Below are 15,123 nucleotides of genomic sequence, written 5' to 3'. Positions count from 1 at the left end.
GGGAATACTGATATATGCAACATTTTTGTGCTGTGGAAAGTTAGGAAATTCCAGGCTTAGAAAATTCCTGGAGACCTTCCTTTGCCACCCAATTCCCCATGCTACATGGTCTTCTCCCTCTACCTATCAGTCATCTCTGTTATCTACACAAACTGAAGCAGAAAAATGCCGTCATGCTACGGGTAGTATAATTCTTCTCACTCTCCATGTATGTAAAATACTACATACAGCTAAAAGAAGTATATATGTATAATTGAAACTACTTTGTCACAGAAATTTAATCTGATACTCAAAACCATATCAGCTCTCTTCTTACAACGCAGAGATAGGTGTACATTTTTAGGAGTGGTCTAGGACTCGTTCCTAAATTGCATTTGCATTCCCCATGCAAACAGATTAAACAAAACTGTTACGTAATTTAAATATATTTTTAAATATTTAAAAATCATTTAAAAATAATAAACCCCCCAGGTTTAAAACAGAAAAAAGTCTTGTAATTTGTGTATACTAAAAATAAAGATGCACAAACCTATATGGTCACCAAAAGTATGATTTGCAGTAAAGGAGAAGTCATGGCACACAGTGAAAAGTTGAGTCAGAGCATAACACAAAGGCCTGTTTTAAACTCAGCTTCAACGTCTTTCAACCCTTGCCCTCTCAGACAGAGCTCCTATTTCACTGATTACATCAGCATAAATCCTGTAGGATGGTGGGAATCACTGTATGGAAATCAAATCCTGTCCACTTCAGACAGCTAGTAAGAACAAACCTGCATACTGTGTGCAAACAAGCACTAGCTTCTGCTCAGTTATATAGCTGCCATCTGATTTTAAGAGTTAAAAATAAGACAGTGTGATGTGTCATTTGTGACAGTGACAGCAAAAGGGATATTGAAGACAAATCTTACGAACACTGATGCTACTGAAACACTGCGGCAACACAGACCTTACTCTAAAATTGACCCTGAAATCAAGTCCTACCTTGGGTACTCAGGACACTGAGAAGTCTTAGGTTTACAACCCAAAATCCAGAGACTGCATCTCTGCATCAGTGTAAAAGCCAAACTTTAAAAAGTCCAACAGAGATTCAAGGTGCTGCTGGTGAAGGGTTTCCAAGCCTGGGGAAAAACAGAGAGGAGTAGCTCTCTCTTAGGAGAACACTTGCCAGTGGGAAAATTGAATAAAACCCCTAAAACCACCTGCTCTTGCAAGAAATCATGAGTTTTGTCTCACAAGAAGAAAGTAGGTGAGACGCTAGAGCAGTGATAACAGAGAAGTTTGAAACCTTCACATCCTGGCAGAGCACAGTGGGCTGTTGCCTCATCAGCCACAGAGCAGCCAGGCATGTGGCTACACTGTGTGACGCTGAACTTGCCAAGGTCCTCTTCCCTTTCGTTTCTGTTGCCATACTGTTCATAACCAGCAGGTCAGCTCCCGTGGCAGAGAGCAGCAATGGGGCACCATGGGGTGCCCCCCTCCTTGCTGAAGAACACAAAAGCTTTTGCAGCCTCTGTGGCAAGCAAAAGCTGCTGTTGCATGGCCAGGAATGTCTATGGCAAGAAATCTGTGTTTATTTTAGATGGTATCCCATGGAAGGAGGGTTTGTGCAGTCACACTGTATCAGCCCCTCCTAATAACAGCATTCACTGATCAATTTTGATTGAAGATGACAGAGACTGGCAGATATATTCTCAAGCACAGCAGAGTAGAGAGACTTTATCAGTGGCCTGCTAAAGGAAGTAAGAAGGCACATCCTCCTTAGACACCAGAAGATCTACGGAAGGGAAATGGTATGAAATATTTTCTCCCTTGTGCAGATTCTTTGGTAAAGGGTTATAAAAGCTCAGCAATGCTTTTCCTGTGTTAGGACATTAGAAAATGTCAGTCTTGCCCCTGGACTCTGATGTTTACAAGGCATGAGTTCCCACCACAGCCTTATAATATTTCTGGTTAATTAATTAGATTAAGAAATCAATCAACCATGAAACAGGATTCACAGGACACCAGGCGCCATTAATTCTGGGGCTGTCAGACTTTGGGGTTTTTGCAATTAACCAGGAAGTCCAATTACATGAACAGCAAAAAAACAGAACATTGGATTCCTCAAAGAATTAACAGAGAACGCCCAAGCCCCAAATAACAGTTTGTCTGAGCAGGAACCTGTTCCCTTGCAACGGAAAGAGCGTGATTTCTGTAAGACGTGGCTGCCTTCAGCCTGTGTCAAGTCCTCACCAGAAGTACCCATAAACAAAGAATCATCCCCACTTAGCAATGCTCCAGACTGAGCCAGATGGAGCCCTTGATGGAAGCTGAGTAGCTAACTGAGACCTGAAGAGCCATAAAACCCCTTCTGTATAGAAGTGCCCTTCAGTTCAGTGGCACGGCAATAGCTGGGCATCACAAGCACCCAGTGCAGCAACTGGCCCTAACATGCACAGGATTTGAGTCACCAACATCATCAATCCCCACATTTAACCAAGCATGGTGACATTGGTCTTTTAAGATGAAAAATACAAGGAAGTCTTCTTGTAGATCAGAAACCAAGCACTGGCTGAGCTCCCAATACTTCAGGAGATGATTTAATTGTCTCTGCTGCTTTGGCACTGTTAGCTTTTGGTAGACACATGCTTTCTGCTATTCCCTTGGTGATCAACTTGGCAAAATCAAATGACTAAAAATGAGAAGTCTGGGGGGAGAAGGAGGCCTTTAATGTGATATAACACAACTTAAAATCTAAAACGAAGAGAACAGCCAACAATATGGCATAAAGGGAGGCATCCACTGAGTTTAAATTACTACCTTAGAAACCGGCAATCTTTATAGTTCACAGAGATAAATAGATCTCTCAAGAGGGCAATTCATGCTGCAGTTATTGTAAAGTGGGAAGAAATCAGCTTTTGGAGCTGCCAGGTTTTCTCTTTTTCTCTGTTAACAACAGGGAAGAGTCAGTATCTTGTCTCAGCTAGCTGTGTCAAGCACTTAGCTAAAGTTCAGAGGGATGAACTGCACCCAGAAGACCAAGAGTCCACTTGAGCAAACTGTATTTGATTTTGTATCAAATACAGTATTTTAAATTCAAGGTCATATCATCCAATTATAATTTTTAAATGCTGAAGTGGTGCTGGTAAAGACTTGGGAGACAGGAAAATAAGACTAAATTAAACGCTCTGGAGTTTCCATAAGGTTTTTTTGATTACATTACCATACCCAAATCACATGCATATACATTATTCTTTTAACTGCAAACTACAATCAGAGGTGGCAAGACACTTCATTATGTTTTGCAAGTCTCAACTAATGGATCTTAAAAAGAGGTAGCTTGAACCCATCCATCCCTCCTTTTCCCACCGCGCCCCAAAGCTATTCCAAATCAAAGGTACAGATTACCCTGTTTCCAACATGGAGCTTGGATAGGCAGAGATAGGACAGAGACATTCAGGAATTTTTCTGGGCAGGTTTATTTTGATGGCATCTTGCACAGACAATGAGGGATGGATGATAAAAAAACCTTACTTTTCTCAGCAGGTGTGAAATTGAATAATCTTTTAAAGTAACTATCTGAGTCAAAACTAAATAGAAATATAAATTTAAAAGATCATGACCATCAAAAGATAGACTATGTATTCTCCTTTTTCATACAGAATTGCACAACACTATATCCTTATCACCAAGCAATATACTATACCACCCAACAGGCATTGAGACGCTCCAGGAACCACCATGTCTCATACATCCCCTACAGCAATGATGCCTTCTCCTTGGAAATCTCTCATGGAAGCATGAAGGCTTTCAAATGTCCTGCTTTGTGTCTTCACAAATCAAAGATTGTAATGAGGCACCTGCAATGTACTATTTACACCCGATTATCTGACCTGAACAGGCAAAACACAACTACTAGCCAGTCTCACCAGTCCGTGGGTGGATGTCACATTTTCAGCCTCTGACTGCCTTCCCTCCACTGCTCTGCTCAATGACACTTTCTAATGAAATTACCAAGAATTAAAACTGTAGGCCGAGCTGTCAAAACACAGGGTAGTCAAACACAGTTCTGCAAATTTAACTAAGTTAACTTTTCTTATTACTGTCACCAGTATTTACTGCAAAGAGCTTTACTGTTGAAATTTCCACTGAACAGTGAGGATTCTCTCCAGGGAAGAATTAAATTCAGAATCTAATACTACCAAAAAATTAAAAAAAAAAGTTTACAGAAATTAGATAATGTGTTGTCTGTGTTTTAATGACAGTTTCTTCTGTTTAAAAGAATAAAAAGTTTTTACTTCTACAACTATGTCGTGGTTTAAACCCAGCTGGCAACTAAGCACAAACTAAAACCTAAACTGTATTCCAATCCCTCCTCCATCACTGAATCAGCTATCACCTTGTTCCACTTTTTATGGTAAAATGAAAATAATTAGTCTTAACTGCACAGGAAAAAGTGAACTGCCTTATTCCCTATTCAAAAAAATTTCAGCTATTATAAATTAACTGTCTCTAGTGCAAGCACTATTCTGGCACACATTTATTTTAGAATTTAGGCTGAATTGGTATTCAAGTGTAACAGTTTGTACCCTCAAAGTAGAGGCAACTCACCCTTTGAGAAACTCAAGTGTCCGTATGGGAACCCTGCTCTGAACAGCTACATTAGACAACTGGCATCTATGCCCAAAGTCTTCATCACATTAATTCCCCAGGCTCGCACTGCTGCATGTTTTCCAGTCTAATACGTAAAATTTCAAGATACATGTTAAATCACTGTGTTGAGGTCTTTCAGGACTTGTTTTCTGTAGGCAAGGCACATTTATGTGGATTGTCAACCAACAGTTCTTCTGGGGATCTTCATTTCCAAATGCTAAAAAGTGTACGTAGAAGGGGAGAGCACAGAATTTGACTTTTCAAACATCAGTTACATGGGTGTTTAACAAGTAAAAAATCCAAAGTTACAGGAAAAATACACAGAAAATTTACCTTAAAGCAGGCAAGGCATAAACAAAACCAAAAGAAAATCCAGAATTTTCCAACTCTATACACAAAAACATGTAGAGGTCTAAGCTGAACAGGGCATGAAGAAACATATTTTAGTTTGCATAGAAAACCTTTTTTATTTCCTGGCAATAAAAACAGGGCATTGACCTCTCTGACATAATCTCAGTCAAGGATGGGTGGTAAAAATAATGGTCAGAGACATAGAGCTCCAAGGAATTTATTTAGTAACTGCAGGGGAGAGACTCAGGGGCCAAAAGCTGTTCCAACAATGAAGCAAATCCGCTTTGCGCCCAGACAGCCCCTCTATTGAGACGGTCTCTTGGTTACAATAGAAACAAGATCACAGTTAATCTCCAACAGAGAGCTACATGCCTTGGCTAAATCAAAACGTATACCCCTTCCTGCTGCTCTCTCCAAAAGCCCTGCTGACAACAGCAGAGCTGACCAAACGTTAGTTATGAGGATGCATCAGGGCCGCTGAAGTTGAACCAAAATTAATTTATCCTCTCCATTTTGGTTAGCCTTTTTGCTCACAAATGGAGTGTCATTTTATAGGGGCACGTTTATTTTTGCAGCTGTTAGGAGTTGGTTCTGGACAGCCTGGGCTCTGTTCCTGGGTTCCCTTCCACCTTGTTCCAACTCCTACAGCCACCCAGAGCTGCTCAACTAATTAGCATAGTCATTTGAGCTGTCATTGATTATAGATTTGTCATTTGATGACTGATCAGTCAGCAGATAACTGAATTTTGCTCACTCCTCAGTTTAAGGGATTTAAGAGAGAAGGAAAGGCCAAATGCAGTCCCAACATTAATGGACAAAAGAAGGTACTATAAAACAGTACAGGTCACTGTAATTTCGATATGGTCTGCTTTTTACTCCTTCTTTAAACATTTCAGATTAAGAAGGTCACCCTGAATCTATACAAAGGCAGTAACACGAAACTGGTGTACACAGAGATAAAAAATCCACTAATCCCAGAGAAAGTCAAAAAATAGCCCTGTATGTTTCTAATACGAAGAACCTTGTCATAGCCAGAGCTGAAAGGAGACCTCAGCTGAGCTGCTACGAACAAACAAGCCTGCAGGGAAATGCTGCCGTTTCATGCAGGAATTCTTGGGCATGCATTTGTAAGCTACTTCTTTACAAGATTAAAGACTTTGAATATCTTCTTGACACAGGCTTTGCTAACACGTACAATGGGCAGGCTGCTGCCAGGCATGGGTTTGCCTACCAAAATCAGAGACATAAAGAATGGTCTGGATATACAGAATCTAATTACAGAAACGCTTCCAATCCCAAGAAAAGATTGAATAAAACCAGCAGATACAAGTTCCTCTAGGAAGATAATTAGTCTTTTCTCCCTGGCCTTGCACTATTTGCAATAATATTCTGTGGTCACCCAGCAAATTACCCAAAGAAAAACTTTGCCTCCTACCAATTTCTGCCTTCTTCATCTTTCATGCATACTTCTTTGAAAATATCTTCTCTGGTAGTAAGATGCTCAGTTTTTTACAAAAGTAATGATAAATGAATCCAAAGAATTTACATTTACCTTCCTTATCATGGACTCATTTCGCCAGTCTTCAGAAGATTTTAATTAATTATTGAACAAAAAATTACAACGCTGTAGGTTGGAAGGGACCTCTGGAGGTTGCCTGGTTGAGCCCTCACTCAGAGTAGGGCCAACCTCAAAGTCAAGAGCTGGCTGCTCAGGGCCCTGCCCAGGCAAGTTTTGAATTCCTGCAGGGACGGCAATTACACAGAATCTCCAGACAACTTGTCTCAGTGTTTGACCTCACATTCTGAAGATTTTCTGCCTTATATTGATTTGGAGCTCCCCTTGTTTCAACTTGCAAAATTAAAAAATATCAACTATGGGCAATTTGAAGCCTTAAGAACTGCAAGTGTTGGCAAATCCTAACTCAGCGGAGAGACAGGAAAGTAGAATTGGGAAAAAAAGGGACTTGGGTGAAGTCTACATCCACTGACTACTAAGGTTCGTAGACGATAAACAGACACACACATGGTCATTCTCACTTTTCCCAGAGCTGATCTGGGTATTTTGGCTGAGGGCACAGGGAGCTTTTGACCATGGTTCCAACCTGGAGCCTGGGTCAGTGCTGTGAGGACTGTCTGCATTGTTTGCATTTGTATCAAATTCTACCAGTAATCCACTCTTTAGGAAATTTTTAAGTTTCACATGCTGTGGATTTTGAAGATTAAAGGCTCAAAACATGTTGCCTGGATACCATTGGTTAGATAAGATTTCTGAAGAGAAGATTATGCAAAGAATTACCAGATGCAATGAAATAGCTCAGGAAATGCTTTCGCATTGCTTGCACCATTAAATTTGTCCCTGATGTTTCTCTTTTCATCTGAAGAACTATTTTTTTTTTTTTAAAAAAACCCAAATTTAAAAGTAAAGCAAATAAACTCTGGCCAACAGCACAACCCACAGAAAAAAAAATGTTTGAGTTGGTCTGAACATTTTCAAAAGTTCTGTTGAATTATTCAGACTGCAAGCCAAGTGTTTCTTGTATATCAGAAGGTATCACATCTACAGCTTGCTGGTAATTTCTAATGTGCTATTGACCCAAGTAAAACATGCCGGTTGATTTTTATCTCAAGACAATGTCAGTTGACAATTCTATTTCTTCAAAAAATTAGAAGATTTTTTTGTCTTCATTTCAGTAAAGACAAAAATAAGCAAGACAATGTTAAAAGCTATTTCCCAAAGCAGGAAGAACATCAGATGTATAAACTGTATTTATCAGTTTGCATAAATCAGCTGTAGGAAGTTTGTTCCTTTCCTCATTTCCATCAGGAAGGTCTAGTACAAGTCTTGTATCATACATTTAGGTTGTATGTGATAGGATTTTATTTTTTTTTCTTTCAGTTGTCCCTGTTAGAGATCTGTCAGACCAGACAGTCATTTTTAGAATAAACTTTAAATAGGTCAGCTCAGTCACACCGTTTACTGAAGCAAAAATGACAACTACATTCACCTATGAAACAGAAAAATCAAACCTCAGAAGCCTTCTATACAGTACTTACTCAGTTCAGTCTGATCAGATCAGTGGTGGCCACAGTCTCCTTTCCATAACAGCATATGGATGTTTCCTCTTCCACAGGAAAGTCATCTGCCGATCTGTGCAAGTCCTGCCATTTGTTTTATCATGGGACTCCAACAATACCAGCAGAACAGTACCAAGCTGTCTTTGGCCTGCAAAGGTATCACTGCCTAAATCTAGATTTCTTATTCCGGTTAAGATGTGTTTGAAAACAAATGTGATTTTAAATGCTGACAAGACAACAAGTTCACCTTTAAGATGAAACTGAAGTACAGAAGGATGTGAAGAATAAACAGACATACTGAAGACCTTCCTTGAAACTTTTGCAGCCAAGATATGAAAGTCTTCCAGAAAACTTATCAGGTTTTTGATCGAAGGCAAATATGAACAACAAAACACATTGTTTAGGATGAAAAACATGCCAAATGTTGGCTTTTGGCAGTCTAATTCTTGAGATCTCTTGGATTGTTCTTCATGATATCAAACTACATTACAGTAATCTTGATGAATCTTCATCTCAAAACAGATGAACAAAGTGGATTACAAGGAGGTCAAATGAATAATTTTAGGTCACAAAGACTGTTAAGGAACAGTGTCTCACAGGGGGCCACCCCTGTAGCCTCCTCCCCTGTTACCAAAAAATCCCACAACTCACTCAAACCCAGGACAAACAGGAATTATGGATCTGGGACTTGCTGTTCTAATCCTTATGAAAAATTCACCTCCATGTATTGGATTATTGATGTACCCAAGGTACAAAAAGGTTACGGTAGATCTAGAGCAACCATTAGGTGGTAATATGACAAAAGTACTAAATTTTATCAGCATTAAATTTCAGTGAATTTATTCAGAAAAGGTTCTTCTCTCTGAACCTACATCTCATTAGCATGAACAGAAGAGCAGGAAAGAAGGAGAAACAAGCATGCTGAAGTAATACAGGCAAAACACGACCTCCATGTAACACACAACTCCTGGATTTTTTTGTCCCTCAATCACACTAACTTAAATTTGTCATCCACTAAGACCTAAAAATTTTCAGTGCACAGCTGTGATTTTGAAAATCTATGGCCACCACAAACACTTTGACTTTGTGATTCCTGATCATCATGCCCATCTGGCTGCATACCACTCACAAAACAATGCCTGTAATGCAGCCTGCAGGAACTGGACCATTTCGACAGATAGCTTGATGCTCTCTTACTATTACCAGCTCATAGGAAAATCCTTAGGACTATATATGAAATAGTGACAGAAGACCCCAAAATCCAAGCATTTAATTTTTATCCAAGTCATGAGTAGAATCACCTGCTACTTAAGAAAAGAAGACTGTGCATAAGAAATGAATAAAACATTAAATACACAGCAGGTAATCTAATGACTAAAGCAGCTTTGAAGGGCTTTTATTATTATTATTATTATTATTATTATTATTATTATTATTATTATTATTATTATTATTATTTGCAGGTGGTACCAAAGTAGTCTATCTGCTCTTAAATTTGTGTCTCTCAGTTGGCAACACAACATGCAGTTCCTGTCCCACAAAGCTGAATTAAACTGCATTTTAAATTCTTTACCCAGGTAAAAAAATATTCCTACAAATTTTTATGGACAAAAGAAGAAAATACTTGGTTCTTATTAATCTTCATATTTCCAGTTCTTTCTCAAAAAATAAATGCTTAAAATCCTATGATCTGTCAACCCATTACAGATCTAAGTGGTTCATCGTCCAAGTTATCCAGCACCTTCAATAGGACTGTTCTCTGTTTTTTTTAATATGAAACCACTGATAAATGCAGCAGAAAGAGCTTGGCCACTCTTCTTTTGGGAGGGCAGAACATAATGTTACAAGGGATCCTACCTTTTCCTACACAAAAGGCCCTGGCAGGAAAACCCAGAAAGCTTGTAATTTCTATTTTTTTTTTTTTTAAACAATTGAAAGACTTCAAGTGCTAGAGGGTGTACTTTCAAAACCCTTACATAACCTGTTACGCTTCAACACCAGGGCTTTTCTGGGCTCTTAATAATCCAGCAAACAGCCTAGGAGCAGGGAGCTAGTACAGGCAGCAGACATGCTGCAAATGGGACTGGAAGAGGAACCACACATCTGGCTGCCTCCTGGGTTCGAAAAGGCATGATAAAAACTGCACATCTGCAACTGGCAGGACAAAGGGCATGAGAATCAAATCCCCAGTGTGGTCCTGTCCAAAAAAAAGGAAAAAAAAAAAAGCACCCTCTCTCTGACACAGTCTACTGAGCTGCTTCTAAACCAGCACAGCGTATTTGACCATAACTTTAATTAAATTCTCCTTAGCCTAAGACTTGGGTTTTAGTACTGCCCCACACCCCTCCTGTGCTCAGCAGGATGACATTTTTGCGTTAGATGTCACATATTTAATAAACACATGCTCCTCCCTACTAATGCAACCAGCACTTCAGCAAGCCCTCACTACAGCTCAGTGCATACAGAGAGACCATTCCTAAAACTGGATTCAATACTAATTTCTCTCCAGAAGTACAAAACAGGTGAAAGCCCTAAGGGAGAAAGAAAACCAAAACACACACCACAGCACCCTGAGACAAATCAGAAAAGTATAAATGAGCAGCACCTGTAATGTAGGTATTTATCCATTGGGAACTACAAGGAAACCAAACAAGCTATTAATTTTCAAAGGTCACTGAAGAATCATCAGATAACAGGATTCAATCACTACTGACATGGACTGAATTTCAAGCACCAGTGGAAGGCTTTATTTCTATATTCTTAATTTTATGACCTAACCACCAAATGTTCTCAAGGTTGCTGGAGCACTGAGAATGGAACCTGGGATATGTTTCAGGTTAGGGGACATGAAGTCTGTAGTACATTAAAGGGAAAATCTAAAGACTGTACCATAAACATACCATTTCTTGGGGAAAAAGTTTTCATCTTCTGGGGCTGTCAAACTAGCACTGTTTGCAAGCACAGACACTTGGGCACCTTTTAGTCCAAATCCTCTGCTCAACCAGCTTTTGCATTCACCCTCACAAGTCTTCTGGGAATGAGGCTGAGGCAATGCAGTGTTCTCATAACACGCAAATTTCTTTTTTGGACAGACCCTCACAAAACAGCCATGGTCACCAGCACAGTAGAAAAAACTATTTTCCAGTTGTGCATAAAAGCAAGATTAGATGGATTAACACAGAGAGAAAGCTAAGTGGAATAGAGCTGTGAGTTTTACCTTATGCAGTGCTCAAGAGTGCATCTGAAGAGCATATTTACCTGATGCAATTGCAGAAAGTCCTGGGAGCAGGGATTTAAGCGCTTATTTCCAAGTTTCATTAGCATTTTTACAAGGAAAAGAGCTCTTTTTCAGGAGACACAATTTTCAAACCATTACTTTATAATCGCTAAAAAGGGAAAAGAGGGGAGGAAAAACCAACCCGGGGTAATTCCACCACTGGTATTTGGTCTGTCTCGTAACAAGCCCATATGCCTTGAACAGAAAAGGAATCACCTGGCTCATCTGCAAAGTCCCAGGCACCGCAAGCAGACATGTGCTGTGTGGATCAGCCAAAAGAGAAGGAGAAGGGTGACTGCCTCCTGGTTTGCAGGCCCTGCACCACCTGTGGCCTTACCTGCTCCCATAAAAGCTGCAGCTGGAGCACCGGCCACTGTTACTTCAAGGGAAAAGCCATAAAATGATTTAAAAAATTAAATAAAAGTTGTGGAGCTAAGACAGTGTTAACACATACTGCTTCACTTGTGCATATGCTGTATTCCTTCCCCTTCTCCCTCACTGGTCTTGTTTATTTAGACTGTGGGCACTCCTCCCTGTATTTGGATGCCAACACCCCAGCCTTCACTGGGTTTTTAGGCACGTACCACAATGCAACCAGGATAGGCCACGCTGCCAAACAAGGTCAGAAGTTAGGCAGCAGATAAGCTAGCGAGTGTCTCCAAAGAGCTTACCCCTTAAGTAAGGGATATAACTAAACAACAAAAACAAAGTAGTCCAAGCCAATGAGTGCTTGTGAATAAATAAGTAGTGAGGTTTGTTCACAAGCTTAAAGATTATTACACTCAGCTGGCTGAGAAGGCGGGAAGAGGTTGGCATAAGCACTGGTGCAATGAAGGCAGTGGGAAGCCCTGATTTAAAGGAATATCACATTTTTATCCTATTTTGCATTTTTTTTCTTTCAAGTTATAACTTCATTTCTTTCTTAGAAAAAGTTATCTAACAGTGAGCATTGATTTATCAAAATATATTGACGTGCAGCTACATACTGTGACATTACATTTAGTACATTTCTCCTTGCAAGAAGATAAATGGATATAGGATAAATAGTCTAATTATTAAAATTTATCATTTGCATCACTCTGCTTGGATGGCAATGAGGATCCATTGACAAATATAGTGCAGCCAACCTAAACGTGACATGCTCTCAGCATCTGATTAATATATGTTTTCTAAGCCAGCAACTGCCACCACTTCATCAGTTCTGAGCTTCCCTAAAACTTCTGTAGAAAGTACAAACTGCCAATTTTTGGGAGCCCTATTTTAATACTGTGTTCTCAAAAGATATTCAATTCAAATGAGAAATAAATCCTGTTCCAATTAAACAAAGAGCAACTTCAGGCAACCTGCCTCTGCACACACCTGGGCCTCCACAGAGGCTATCTTGCTCCTCCCCCTTCCTGTATCTCTTCCTCCTCCCTCCAGTTGGATTAAGAGATTAATTAAAAAATTTAAATTATAGGAGGCTTGAAGCAAACACCCTTAAAGTCATTGAACTTAGGGTTGTAGTTGGAAATCAGCTGGAAGGTTACAGCAGAGAGCAGCCCCCACAACCTGGCCCCCAACTCTTTCCATTTGTCTGTTGAAGGACTTCACCTCATCTCAAATCCCTTTAACTCCATCATTGTACTTCATGAAATTCAGACATAGAGGGTGAAACTGTGCCATACAACTCAATGAATTCAAGAGAAATTTCTTCTCACTGTAATTTAGATGCTAAAGTAACATCTGAAGGACAAATGTGCCACCACATCACCAAGGAATGGGTATGTGTTGGTTTAAGGATCTGGTCGGGGACAGAAGGGCTAAACTGGGAAATCACTGATAGAAATACATCAGGGAGTCACACAGGACTACTAAAACCTCCCCATGTGCCTTACACCATGGCCACTGAAGTTATTCCAGGGTTGAAGTAAAAAAATGTATTATTTCTAGCATGTCTATCAGAGCCAGCAGCAGTACTTCACAGGACAAATTCACTCATCGACTCTTAATCCCCCCTGGTTTCCCTCTGCCAGAGTCTCTGGTGTTTCAGCTCTTCATGGAGATGCTATCTGCCTCTCAGTCCTATGCTGGACAAAAAGTTTTTCAAGGTTATTTTAAACCAATCTGGACAGCCATCAGGATAGTCCCATAAAGGATTACTGATGAGATTAACATTAGCTATTACAACTCAGTGAAAAAATCCAAATGTAATAGCGGAAAAGGCTCAGAGAACATCAGAACCTCGGACTGCAAGAGAGAGAAATACATTGATAGTACGCTCACATCTCCAACACTGCATTCACTCTTGGTCACCTCGTCTCAAGAAGCATTTGGAAAAAAAAGAAAAGGCACCGAGAAGGATAAAAAGGATGCCTGTAAGTGTGTGCTGGTTTCCAGACATAGCAGGAGACTAAATATACCAGGACATGTTGAAAAAATGTGTTTGATGATAGAAATAACAAACAACAAGTATTCATAATTTTCCTTACCAGAGAACTAATGAGCATGCTGTGAAATTATCAGCTACCTGGCGTAAAAGAGTAGTATTTTTTTCCATATATTTGCTTGCTACAAGATATTGAAGGCATAGCTTTGGGTATTTCAAGGCTTAACAAAGGACTTCACACAAATCCACAGGGGTTAGGTCGGTGACGGCTATGACGCACAGTGGCTGGGGTACAATGCCTGGCTCCAGAAGTCCCTGAGCTGCCAACTGCCCTGAGGCAGAAGGGGATACAAGGGAATGAGCACCTCACCCTCAGGCAGAATTTTTTTTAATTTTTCCCCCTAAATACTGGCTTACTGGCCAGTGTAACAGAGAGGATCCTGGGGTGGCAGACATCCGACCTTATCCATACTGACATTTATGTCCGTGCATGGGAACAAACCTGTAATGTGGTTTATCTAAGTGTGATCCCAGCCCAGGGGCAGCTGCAGGACGAGGACACCTTCACCACAGCTTTGGGAAGTGGCTTGCTCAGCAGTAGCAGCCCTGTACACTTCCTACACATTGACAATACAAGTCCTTCAGAGAGTGGCCAGTGGAGGGAGGTGTGTTCTCTACCCCATCCCAAGCCAGGGGTGAAGCCCTCATTCACTGATGTTCTCCTGGGTTGCTCATCAACTTCTGTCCCCTGCCAGGGACATGTGATGACAACAGCCTGCAAAGCTTCAGGAGGAGATCTCCCTTCCCTCAAGGATCTGTGCTTTGGTAGTGGCCTGAGCAAGCCACCATCTCCTGGATTCACACCAGGCAAGGTCCTTCAGCTCTGTCCTCTAGCTCCACACCAAACAGCAGCAAAAGCAGCCTCGCGCACAACAGTCAAGTTCTCCTCCTTCCTAGCCAAGGTAGGAAGAAAAAGAGTTAAAGGCGGGAAGGCATGGTGAGAGGAGGGACTCAGGAAGCCAGGCTGGAAAAAGAGCTCAGACTCGCTGTGATAACTTGGGGAAACAGGATGTCGCAAGGAGGCCAAATGCCCACGCTGTTCCCACACCCCGAGGCGATACTGTCCCGACTCCCCACCCCCCTGAGGTTTGTCCTTATTTTTAACAAGTGCAAAAAAATCCCCAAGGCAACACCGTACTGACAAATATAAATGACTCAGCTGGAGATAGACTGGCTGAGTAAGCCCCAATGCTAATGTTCTTTCTAGCTCTCCTCCTCTCAGAGGTAATCTCATACCTTCACAGTAACGAAAACAAGGCAAAATATGTCTCTGGTCTGTCTGTTGGGCTGGGTCAACAAAACACTTTGTATCTCCCAGCAGCATTGAAAACTACTGCAAGGAAGGACATTTTTCTCTTAGT

The 15,123-nt window shown here is 40.7% G+C and overlaps 1 protein-coding gene across 1 annotated transcript in view; it reads right to left on the bottom strand.

Annotated features, from left to right (window-relative positions):
- The window catches only part of SNTB1 (syntrophin beta 1), a 115,112-nt gene that overhangs the window by 74,710 nt on the left and 25,279 nt on the right, over positions 1-15,123 (bottom strand). The gene's annotated exons all lie outside the window — the stretch shown is intronic.

This window comes from Tyto alba, unplaced genomic scaffold (genome assembly GCF_018691265.1).
Source record: "Tyto alba isolate M040663 unplaced genomic scaffold, T.alba_DEE_v4.0 Super-Scaffold_9, whole genome shotgun sequence".
In the NCBI taxonomy this organism is placed as follows: Eukaryota; Metazoa; Chordata; class Aves; order Strigiformes; family Tytonidae; genus Tyto; species Tyto alba.
The sequence above is the reverse complement of the archived record's forward strand: the minus strand, read 5'-3'. Positions and strand labels throughout refer to the sequence as shown.